Source organism: Mandrillus leucophaeus, unplaced genomic scaffold (assembly GCF_000951045.1).
Source record: "Mandrillus leucophaeus isolate KB7577 unplaced genomic scaffold, Mleu.le_1.0 Scaffold58, whole genome shotgun sequence".
Lineage (NCBI taxonomy): Eukaryota > Metazoa > Chordata > Mammalia > Primates > Cercopithecidae > Mandrillus > Mandrillus leucophaeus.
This window is the reverse complement of record NW_012106252.1, coordinates 2,995,961-3,007,940: the sequence shown is the minus strand read 5'-3', so window position 1 is coordinate 3,007,940 and position 11,980 is coordinate 2,995,961. Positions and strand designations below refer to the sequence as shown.

Below are 11,980 nucleotides of genomic sequence, written 5' to 3'. Positions count from 1 at the left end.
ACAAGGTAGATGCCTGCAAATTCAGGAGAGTAGGGACTTAATTCACTTGTGCTCACTGCTGTCCCCCAGGGCACTGCACAGTGCCTGGCACCCAGAAAGGTGCTCCATCAGTATTTGTTGAATGACTGTATGATAGGAACAAACACGGATGAATGAATGAATGAATGAATTGCCTGCCCCACCCAGACAGGAAAGTGTGGCTTCTATCAGATTTTTCTGTTACCAAAAAATACCAGCCCACTTCCTGTGGCTTTGATCTGCAGCCTTAATTCTAAACTGCCCTGCCTCAGTCAACAGCTATCTGCAGCTCATTTCCTGCTTTCTGGCCATCTTATCTCTCTCTCCAAACATTTCTCAGCTTTCTCTTTCCAGGTGAGTATACCCAGAGCCCCAGTTCTTCCTCTTGCAACTTTGGCAGCACGGGGTGGGGCTGCCCTTTTGGGCCAAGTACTTCCCAGATCGCAGGCTCCTGGGGTGCGGGGCCTTTCTGGGTCAGGTGTGTCCTTCTGACTCCAGCCTCCTGGGGGGCAGGTGCTAGGACTGGGCCTGGGCATTGGTCCACATCCTGTTGATAGTCTTTGGGACAGGATGGGAGGTGAGGATGGAGGGTAGACGTTGATGAAATAACCATGCAAATGTCTAATTATGGACTGTGAAAGAGGCTATGAAGGAAAAGTCAAGGTTGCCTTGAGAATGTAACAAGGTACATGCCTATAGGGGATCAGGGAGAGCTTCCTCAATTAATCCAAGATCTGGATACAGTGGAAGTTAGCCAGGCAAAGAGGGTAAAGGAGAGAGAAAGAACTTGCAGATGGAAGAGACTGCAGGTGCAAAGGTCCTGGGGTAGGAGTGAGTGATAGTGGTCCTCTTGAGGAGCTGAAGAAAACTCAGTGCAGCTGGTGGACAAAGACAGAAGGATTTACAACAACAAGGCCAGAGAGGCAGCTGGGGACCAGCCCCAGTGCACCAGCTTAGAGGACTTGGATTTACCTTGAGAACCGTGGAAAACAGAACATTTGTAGAAGTGTGACGACATTGTGTTTGTTGTTGTTTTTTGTTTGTTTTCGTTTATTTATTTTTATTTATTTATTTTTGAGACAGAGTTTCGTTCTGTTGCCCAGGCTGGAGTGCAGCGACGCTATCTTGGCTCACTGTAATCTCCGCCTCCCGGGTTCAAGGATTCTCCTGCCTCAGCCTCCCTAGTAGCTGGGACTACAGGCACATGCCACCATGCCCAGCTAATTTTTTGTATTTTTAGTAGAGACGGGGCTTCACCCTGTTTGCCAGGATGGTCTCAATCTCCTGACCTCGTGATCCGCCCATCTCGGCCTCCTAAAGTGCTGGGATTACAGCTGTGAGCCACAGCGCCCGGCCCTGTTTTGGTTTATTTTCGAGACAAGGTCTTGCTCTGCCACCCAGGCTGGAGTGCAGTGGCATGATCATAGCTCACTGCAGCCTTGACCTCCTGGGCTCCAGCAATCCTCCCAAGACATTGTGCTTTGAAAGATCCTTTGAGTGTGTTTGGCTAACGGGTGGGGGAGCTGATCAAGTGTAGAGGCAGAGCCTAGGGTGGTGGTGGTGGAGACACAGGCACGTGACTGACTTTGAGAAACACAGTACTTAGTAGGCACTGTCCAAAACAGTCCAATACAGTAGAGTTGAATTTGTCCATTCAACACTATTAAACACCATGACTCTAAGAACCAGAGAGCCAGGCTGGACTCTGCCTTTAGGCAGCTCTCACTCCCAGAAATTGGAGTGCAAGTTGGAGGCAGATTGGCCAGGCTGAAAGTGCAAAGTGCTCAGGGAGGTTCAAATAGCAAGCATGCGTCCTGGAGCGCATGCCCAGAGGAAGAAGGAGCACCTTCCGTGGATGTTTTCCTGCAAATACTGTTTGAGTTCCAGGCAGAAGAGAAAACGGGGCCCTGGGAGGGGATTCATTAGGGTCTCCTCCCTGATTCCTCACCATCATTTATAGGACTTTGGGCTACAGGGATCTTCCCTGCATTCCACCGGGGCCCGTAGTAGGGCTGAGAGTGTGAGAGGGAACAGGGGTCTCCTCAAGTGCTTGGGGCAGCCGAGCCTCGTAGGTCAGGTGAGAGAAGGGACATCCAGACTGCTCTCACTCTCCTCTTCCTGCCTCTGACTCATTTTCCTTGGAAGTGCATTTCTCTGTAAACCTGCTTACTCATGGAGTCTCCGCCCTCCAGCTGCAGGCTCGCACCCTTCCCTGGGGGGTGTCAGTGAGCAAGCTCGAGCACCCACCCCTATCCCCTCATACCCATCTCCAAGTAAGGCCTGGGTCTTCCCCTTGGAGTGGGAGCTCCCTGAGGGCAGGGCAGGGATGTTTGTTTGCTTGGTGATTAGGGCTCCTCCAAGGCCTTGAGGAGGGTTTCTCACCCACAGCTTGTTGCCAGCCACCCTCGCGCCAGCCCTCTGCCCCTCAAAGGGCTCTGAGGGATCCTCCTGTTATATGGAATGGCAGGTTGTGGCGTGGGTTTGTGGGGCTCCAGCTGCCTCCCCAACTACTTCCTGCTGCTGAGGACTGTCTAGAGGGCTTCAGGCCCTGGCTGTGGGGAGTACAGACAGCCCTTGAGGGTGCTTCCCCATCAGAGCCCACTCTGTCCATTTCATCCAAAGAGCTCCAGGGCAAACTCTCTGCTGTGACTGGAAATGGGGCCGGGCTTTAAGGGGCTGCTGGGGGCTCATGGAGGTCAGGTTGTGCTCTCCAGCCTGGCTTTCCTGACTCCCGGGGGCACTGACAGCAGTGCTCTCTCCCTGGCATCTGGCTCCCTCCTCTGCCGCACCCCCTGCCCCCGCTCCGCCTGGGCTCCTGGGTCCGCTTCATAGACCAGCAGCAGAACTGCACAGAGAGGGTAAGAACTGCCTTCTAGTCAGCAGAAGCTCAGATGGAAAGAGACTCTGCTGACCAGCACCAGGGCATCTGGGGCAGCCCCATGGGAGCTCCCCAGGGCTGGGAGCTCACAATCACCTGCTCCAGTCCCTGCCTTCCTGCCAAGGGGCGGACCCTCTCCAGTGTGAGCTGGGACCTGAAGCAGGCGCCTTTCCTTGCTCTGGTCTCACTACGCTTTGGTGTCCACCCAACCTCCTAAGATCACATCAAGGGGCGCTTGGGAGAATAGGACGCCTGCTCCCCCAACCTGCCCCCTGAATCCCAGCACTCTCAGACTTTGGATGGTGTAGCACGGAACTGTAGAGCTTTAAAGAAGGCAGCAGAGTTTAGGGGAAGAGAAAAACAGTTGATCTCCAACAGGCATTCTAAGTGGAGTCCTCGACAGCTGGGAGCAGCTCCACAGGCTTCGAGGTGTGGGTGAAGCAAAAAGACCAAGTGAGACCCAGGGAAGCAGGAGGGGCTGTGGGAAGGTCAGAGGGCACTGGGGCAGCCTGTGCCTTTGAGGGCCTCAGAAATATCCCACACACACTCCCTTCCGGAAGGACTGAGGAACAAGCTCTTGGGAGTCGCATCCAAATTGGGCAGAACCGGCTGGGTGCAGTAGGCTCATCCCAGTAATCCCAGTACTGTGGGAGGCCAAGGTGGGCAGATCACCTGAGGTCAGGAGTTCGAGACCAGCCTGGCGGACATGGCGAAAACCCATCTCTACTAAAAATGCAAAAATTAGCCAGGAGTGATGGCACACGCCTCTAATCCAAGCTACTTGGGAGGCTGAGGCAGGAGAATCATTTGAACCCAGGAGGCAGAGGTTGCAGTGAGCCGAGAGGGCACCACTGCACTCCAGCCTGGGCAACAGAGTGAGACTCGGTATCGAAGAAAAACAAAAAAACAACAACAACAAAAACAAAACCAAAAACAAATTGGTCAGAACCACCGGGGTAAAACAGACAGCAAGCTCAGAAGGTTTACATATTTGAGGGGTGAGGGTCAGGGGAGGTGTCCCATGGAGACGGTCTCAAAGGGAAGCCATGTGTTGAATACTTCCAGTACCAATAGCGGGGTAGGGGGGACCCAGGAGGAGTGAAGCAGTGAATCCCCTGGCCCATTCCCAGCCCATAGCCTGAAACGTCCTCCTAAATGTACAGGAAAATCCTTATTTAATAACGATCAACAGAACAGGATTATGAACAGACGCCATACAGAGGTATTTGTAAGAAAGAAGGTGGATGCAGAATCCTTTCTTCAAACAGAAGCTTACCAGTAAGTGCAGACGAATACAACAGGTAGGTCAAGGCTAATCCAGTTGGAGGGGGTGCTGGTGGAGGTGGGCACTGAGGGAGGGGTCAGCGCCCTAGCCGTTCAGCCCCCTCCAAACTCCTGCACCCCCCACCTGGGTTCTATGCAGCCTGACGTGTCCCCACCTCCTCCTATGCAATGAAGGAGGGAGACACAGAGAGGGAGAGTGGCTTCCCCAAGACCACCCAGGTTTGTGGTGGAGCGGGAAGAGGTCACGAGGCCTCCTGCCCAGCACCGCCTCTCTTACCCCAGCCTGTCTGTTGCCGCTTGCATCCCTCCATTCACACAGTGTCTTCTCCTGCCAGACCCCAGCGGGACACAGTGGGCAGAACAGGTTCCTCTGGGTCTGCCTGAAGGACCCAAAGTCCAAGGACAAGAGTCTCTTGGTGGCCTCAGGAAGGAGAGAAGGAGGCAGGCACTGTTTCACATGGGCTGGGGGAAGTGGAGGTGGGATGCAGGGCTGTGGAGTCCTCCTGGCAGCCTGGGCTGTCTGTGGGGCGTGGCAGGATGTCAGAGGGTCTGTGTTGAGGCCTAGCCCTGTCTTCTCTACAATAAAGGAACTGCTTTGGGCCTCAGTGTTCTCACTTGTGAAATGGGGCCACACTCTGCCCTTCCAGCTTCGTGTTGCTGAAGGGAGGCTCTGAGGAGACGCAAGCATCCTGTGGCTGTAACAAGATGCCATGAGCGAATCATACTCTCAGCCTGGGCCCTGGGAGTCTCCTGCCTCTGGGCTTCCGGAGTCCCCCGCTCCACTCTGACCCCCAGGGAGAGTCCCCAGGTATCCTCCCTGGTGTGGAGGGTGCCCTCACAGTTGTCCCTGAGCCGCTCCAGGATGAGTGGCTCCACAGGGAACGTCCTCCCACTCTGTAGGAAGTGGAGCATGGCTGAGAGGAACTTCCTGTGGTCAAGTCACTCCCGTCCCCAGACGCACACAGACACAAACACATACATATCCTGAGGTATTGAAGAAGAATTCACCACACCCTAAAGATTGCTTTCCACAAAGCACCCCCTCCAAGCCCTGAGTCACCCAACTCCTTCACTCTGGACACCCTGCTAGGGACAAGGATATGTGTTCTTTTGGCAGACGTGGGTTCAAGTCCCTGCTCCACTGCTAACTAATGGCATGGCCTTGGTCAAGCATTACTTGCTAATCTCAGTTTTTTCATCGGTAGAATAGGGATAATAGCATCAACCTTATACAGTGGTTGTGAGGATCAAATGAGATACTGTGTGTGTGGCAGGAGGAAAGCTATGGGGGCGGGGTGAGTGTTCCATCCCAGTCTCTCCCTTCTCTCTGCTCATCAGAGAAAATCCTGGCTTGGCCTATTTGAATTGTGTGTGTGTGTGTGTGTGTGTGTGTGTGTGTGTGTGTGTGTCTCCCTTGCCCTCTAAGAAAGGTGCTGATTTATTGGAATAGTCCTTAGGCATAGGTGATGGGAGGAGAGAGAGAGGGAAGAAGGATCTGCAGCAAGACTGAGGGAAGAGGGAGGTTTGAGCAGCTGTAATGGGTGAGGGGAGAGTGGGTGGGAAAAAGGAGATTTGAGAAGCATCACTATGATCCATGATTCTTTGTAGTCAAGTTTAAGAAATTCAAGTAAATGGAGTTATTGTGAAATTATTATTTTTTGGTTGCTATTCTCTCTCTCCTGTCCCTCTCTCTCTGTCTTTTTTTTTTTTTTTTTTTTGTGAGATGGAGTCTTGCGCTGTCGCCTAGGCTGGAGTGATGCACTGGTGAGATCATAGTTCACTGCAGCCAATTTTTTTTTTTTTTGGTAGCGACAGGGTCTTGTTATATTGCCCAGGGTGGTCTCAAACTCCTGGCCTCAAGTGATCCTCCTGCCTTAGCCTCCCAAAGTGCTGGGATTACAGGCATGAGCTACTGCGCCCAGCTTGGTTGCCATCCTTGATGATAACACAGCTTTGAGACTGGACTATTTTCATGACGGCCTTATAAGTGATACCTATGTAACGCGCTTAGCACACAGTAGGGACACAGTAGGCGCAGTGACTGGTGCTGCATCCTCTGAGTTTGGATGACACTTGTGTGCACATGTACTGTCTCCCATATTGGACTGGGCATTTCCTGAGTGTGGGTGGGATCACATCAGCCTGGGACTCTATTTTGTTTCCCTGCCCTCCCACCCCCCGCTCTATTAGATGAGAAGCTCCTTGGGGACAAGGACTTTGCATTCTTCATTAGACCTGCGACTCCCAGTGTGGACGATGCTCTTCCTCCTCTTGGCTCTGCCCAAGGCCCGAGAACAGGATCCTGCTCACAGATTGTGTCTTAGCTCCATATTTGTCTGACTAATGGGCCTAACTCTGCCTGGGTGGGAGGCAAAGGTAGAGGGAGGAAGAAGGGAGAGCTCAAGGCCTAAGGTGTTTTATTCTGACTTGTGCTGCCCAAGGCGGTAAAGAGAAGAACAGAGAAAGCATCCTGCCCCAGCCCTGCCCCAGAGCTAAATGTGTCATTCTAGAGAATGAAAAATTCCATCCCCACCCAGTGGGTTCTCAGAATTCCAGGTGAGCTCTGTCTAGTCTAACTGTCTTTCTTCCTCTGACTCTGTCTCATGGGGTGGGGCAAGGGCCAAGCCAAACCAAGGATGTGTCTCGTGGAGCGGAACGTGTTTACTTGTGTTTGGCAAAGTGGCAGGGTTGGCTACGGAGGTCATGACAGCAGCTCGGAAGCTCCTGCAAGAAAGGAACAAAGTGTTTGTGTTGTGGACAAGTTAGAATCTGTCTGTCTAGGTCATAACTTGGCTCCTTTCTTCCTTCCTCCCTCCCTCTTTCCCTTCCCTCCCTCCCTCCCTCCCTTCCTTCCTTCCTTCCTTGCTTCCTTCCCTCCTTCTGTTCTCTCTCTTTCTCTCTTTTTTTTTTTTTTTTGAGAGAGGGTCTTACTCTGTCACCCAGGCTGAATTGCAGTGGTGCAATCTCAGCTCACTGCAAACTCCACCTCCCTGGCTCAAGTGATTCTCCTGACTCAGCCTCCCAAGTAGCTGGGATTACAGGTGCATGCCACCATGCCTGGCTAATTTTTGTATTTTTAGTAGAGACAGGGCTCCACCATGTTGGCCAGGCTGGTCTCAAACTCCTGACCTCAAGTGACCCACCTGCCTCGGCCTCCCAGAGTGCTGGGATCACAGATGTGAGCCACCATGCCCGGCCATAATAGCTTGGCTTTCATATCTCTGCCTGGCAGTGGGTTTGGGCTCTTCATAATCCGGTTCAGTTTGCTGCAACTCAATTAGACTCTAATACTTATTGATTGCCCACTATGTGCTAGCTATAGGACTGGGTATAGGGGAAATATGAGGAATCAGATCAGGATACTCTCTTTAAGGACTCCCTCTGTACCAGAGGGACAGGTGTGTGCAAAGCTCTCTTGGTTGCAGAGAGATTGGAACAAAGCAGAGGTGTGAACAGGTGTCAGGGGGACCCAGAAGAAACAGCAGTTAATCTTCTGGAAGGTTGGAAAAGACTTTGTGAATGTGGGGATGTTTAATCTGAACCTTGAAGAACAAGCATAAATCCAAGAGGTACAGAAGAGGGGAGGTGGAAATAGCATGAACGAGGTGGGGCATGGTGAGTAGTCCAGTATGGAGTGGGAAGGAGGAACAGCAATGAGCATTTATTGAGCACCTACTAATCCCTGATTCTGTGCTAGGTGCTCTGTGTATATATGATCTCACTTAATCCTCACAGCAATCTGAGAAGGTAGGTACTGATGAGGGAACTAACATTTGGAGAGAACAGATGGTTGAACCAGGATTTGAATCAGGTTTGTTTGACTCTAAACTCCATGCTCTTTTTTTTTTTAATCATGCCAGTGGTTTTCCCAGTATATTCTACAAAATTTTTAGGGTTCTGAGGAGGTGCTTTAGGGACACGTATAATTTTAGTTTCATATTTAAAATATATTATAATCAACAGACACTGAAATGTGTTATGTAACAAAAAAAACTTTCCTTCCATCTCTGTGCATATTTTTGAGTTTCTTGTAAATGTGTCATTGATTAGAAGGACCGCACAGTCTACTCAGGTCTATCCATGTAAAAGCACACACCCATGCCCACCAGCCTTCATTACAAGGTCAGTGGGACTTCCAATCCAAGAAGGTTGACTAAATGCACATGGGCTTATCTTTACAAACTCTTCTAGAAATGTCTTCATGATAAATAATAAATATATCAATGCTTCCAAAGGAAAATTTGAACTGGGAGGGGGCACTTGTGTACAAGAGAAATCTCAACAAATTTCTGGAGAAGTGGTTTGATGGGGAATGATGATCGAGTAAGCAGGACAGAGGAAGCTGCAGTGTGGAATGCATATGGCTGGGTCTGCAGCCAAAGAGGGAGCTGACCTGCCCGCAGAGGCCTGGAGAAGCTCAGGACTTGGATGTGCTAGGTGCAATGGAGGGTGGGAAAGGGATGTGTGGCTGAAAAGGGGGAACTTAATTGGAAGTCTAAAAATGGAACAGTTAACTTCCCTGACCCTTATATGCAAACTGTTCAGCCAGCAGATGTTTGCTCTGTCCCCCATTTTGCTCCTTCCCTTAATTTCTTCTTTAAAGAAATTAAACTGCCTGAGGAAGACTAGGATAGCTGGGTTTTAAGGTGGCATCTGAGAGCAAAGCACACTGCAGGCTGACATTTAGAAATCTCAAGGCATAAAGATCAGTTTACTTGGAAACAAAGCCTGCCATTCATCTCCTCTTATCCATGTACACAGAGCTTCCAGGAAACTTTTCTACTGCTTCATTCTTAAATATGAATGGACAACCATAAGCCAGAAGCTATTTGAGGAAGCCTGAAATATGAAATAGAGAGACTAAGATAAACAAAGTGAAAATAAGACCTCTGAGGAAACAAAGACAATTCATACGTAGAACAGAACTTAAAAAAAGAATTCAAGAAGACACTGAATCTATAAAACATGAGTAGTGATATGAAAAAAGAAACAATTAGAGAACACAAAAGCCCCAGACATAGAAAAATATAATTAAAATTCATTGGAAATGTTGAAAGTTAAGGTCAAGGTAATCTCTCAGAAAATAAAGCAAAAGGGTAAAGACACAGAATTTTATTAGAGAATATATGAGACATAAAAAATCAATACAGGAGGTCCATGTTTGATTTATAAAGATTTCAGAGAGAAGAGAGAAATCAAGGGAGAGAATTTTCAAGTAAATGACTGAACAGAATTTTTTAAACACAAAACACTCCAGTCTTCAGAATAACAGGACTCATCAAGCCCCCAGCATGAAGAACATACAAGATTTAGAAATTTCAGAATACTTAGGAAAACGAGAAGGTGCTAAAAGTTTCCAGAGAGAAAAAAATCACCTATAAAGGACTGAAAATCAGAAAGGCACCAGACTTCTCACTAGCAGCATTGGATGCCAAAAGACAATGACGCAATCTCTTCCAAGTTCTGAGAGAGAGTGATTTTCAATTTAGAATTCAATACCCAGCTAAACTGTCCACTGGCTAAGAGGGCAGATCAAAGACACTTTAAGACACACGAGGACTAAGGAAGTTTACTTCCTGTAGACTCCTTGTGCTAATGCTGCCGGAAAAAAAACAGCAATGGAGGATGTGCAGCAGTAAAACAAAGGAGAAACCAAGAATGAGAAAAACATGGAATTTTTGTCAGCTTATAAGTTGGCTTGGTATGTAGTTTTAATTAATTTGTTAATTTAGTGTGTGTTTTCTGTTATTAGGTTTAGGTATCAGGGTTGTGCTAGCTTTGTAAGATGAACTAAGTTTTCTACCTTTTTTATTCTCTGAAAGTGTTTGCACAGGGAATAATCTCCTTCTTGAATGTTTGCAAAAACAATTGTCCACATCCTTTTAAAAAACCACTTTTTGGACAAGATTTTTTTCTATTTTCTTTCATCATTTTGTGCTCTTTGTGGCAGGCCATTCTGCTATCCAATATTCATTCTTCTTCCTTTATTGAAAAGAATCCAGTTTTGTCAAGTTCAAAGTTAAATTTCATGGACTCCCTTTCAGAGAGAGGGGCAAGTGACACAGTTTTGGCCCATGAGATGAAAACACACATTTACTGAATAGAGTTTCTGGAAAAGTTATCCGTTTCCTGATAAGAAGGGACAGATTTAGCTGTCTCTTTGTCCTCCCCGCCTTGTCTGGAATGTAGACAGGATGCCTAGACATGGAGGAGCAATCTTAAAAGTGTGAAGACAAAAGCCACTTTCTAAGGATGGTGGAGCAGAAAGGCAGATGGAGTCCTGCTCCCTGGCACCATCATGGAGCATGACCCAGCCCAGATCTGCCCCCCTCTGAATTTCCTGTTGCATTAGAAAAAATGTCTCTTTTTAGTTTAAGTTACTGATCTCAATTTTGTGTTATTTGCAGCAAGTTCACTTCCAATTGATACGGCCTTTTGCCTCAGATCTGCTTCCTGTAACACAGAAGTTTTCAGATTCTAGGAAAAGGTATTGAGTGAATTGAAGGCTCTGTTAAGGGGGCAGCTATCTCCCCTCCCCATTCTCCTATCAGCCCGTAAAACAGGAACTGACAATCTCTTGGAAGAACTGGGAAGAAACTTTTCGACTTTCTTGGTACAATCTTCACTGGTTCCTCTCTGTGAGAGGAGGAGGGAAATCTTGGGTTGGTGTAGTTGGGAAAAGGGTATGAAGTGTGCATGGCTCAGCCTGTTCCTGGCTCTCTCTCTGGGACTGACCTGACTGCAAGCAGCATGTTCTCTCTCTGCTCCTGCCTCCTCCAGGCAACGAGCACCAGGGCGGGTCCAGCCCCTGCTTGGGAGGACTTCAATAGTCCAGCTGCTCTGCCGCGAGTGGGTGAGTGAGTTCAAGTCAGGGGAGAAGACACAGAAAGCTCATTTGGGCCCTGGGTCTTAGCCACATCCTCCAGTCCATCTGGACTAGCAATAAAGCTGACATTTTAATCCCTACTTGTCTCCTGTGACTATTTCTCAATTGGATCAGACCTCGGAGAAGTGAGGGGTGTGATTAACTAGCACCCGCAAACCCCCAACATCTGTTGAATATCTAGCCCCAGTGGGAAAAGCCAAAGTTAGATGAAAACACTGGTTTAACATTCTGGTAATTATTAGACAATATTTCTCTATCCTTGTTCGTATGTCTTTTGATCTTACTATAAAATGTGTGTCACGTGGGTTTTTAAATTTTTACATCTTCTTTTGAAGGTAAGAGCCTGGATTGAGAGCGGTAAGTCTCTTCTGAGTCTTGGCTACCTCTCCGTTTCTCTGTTCCTTGACTTCCCTGGGCTTCAATTTTACCAATTATATAAAATGACAAGGTTAGACTAGATGATCCATCAGGGCCATCCCAAGCTTCGGTGTTCTTTCATTCATTCGACCCCATTTTTATTGAGTATGTGTTGAGTGCGTGCTGGCGGCTGACTCTGTGATGTACAAAACAAACCTGGCCCCTGCCGTCTTGTCTCATAGAAGAGACAGACATCAAACACACCACAAATAAGAGGACAATTACAAGTATTTCACTTGTTTAGCCATTAAACGTTCCTAAGTGTCGTTTGGATTGCTAAGATTCCTACTTCTTCTCAGTTATGCACACTCAGGGCAAACCTTGCAGGGTCCAGCAGTCACACACAGCGTGCCACTACTGCAGCCGTGTCCCAGACGTGTCCCAGCCATTGCACTCAGGAAGACAACGAAGAGGCTTCCAAAGGGCTGGCCTTTCGGATTAAAAAAAAAAAGTTAAGCATTTTTTAAAAAGTCACAAATGAGTAACATGCTTGTTAT

At 48.4% G+C, this 11,980-nt stretch overlaps 1 long non-coding RNA gene across 1 annotated transcript; it reads left to right on the top strand.

The window, feature by feature from the left end:
- The first annotated feature begins 7,650 nt into the window (after positions 1–7,650).
- Positions 7,651–11,144, top strand: LOC105553034. Its single transcript, XR_001008095.1, has 2 exons — positions 7,651–7,795; positions 10,588–11,144. It is a non-coding gene; the product is annotated as an uncharacterized LOC105553034 (long non-coding RNA).
- Positions 11,145–11,980: the final 836 nt, after the last annotated feature.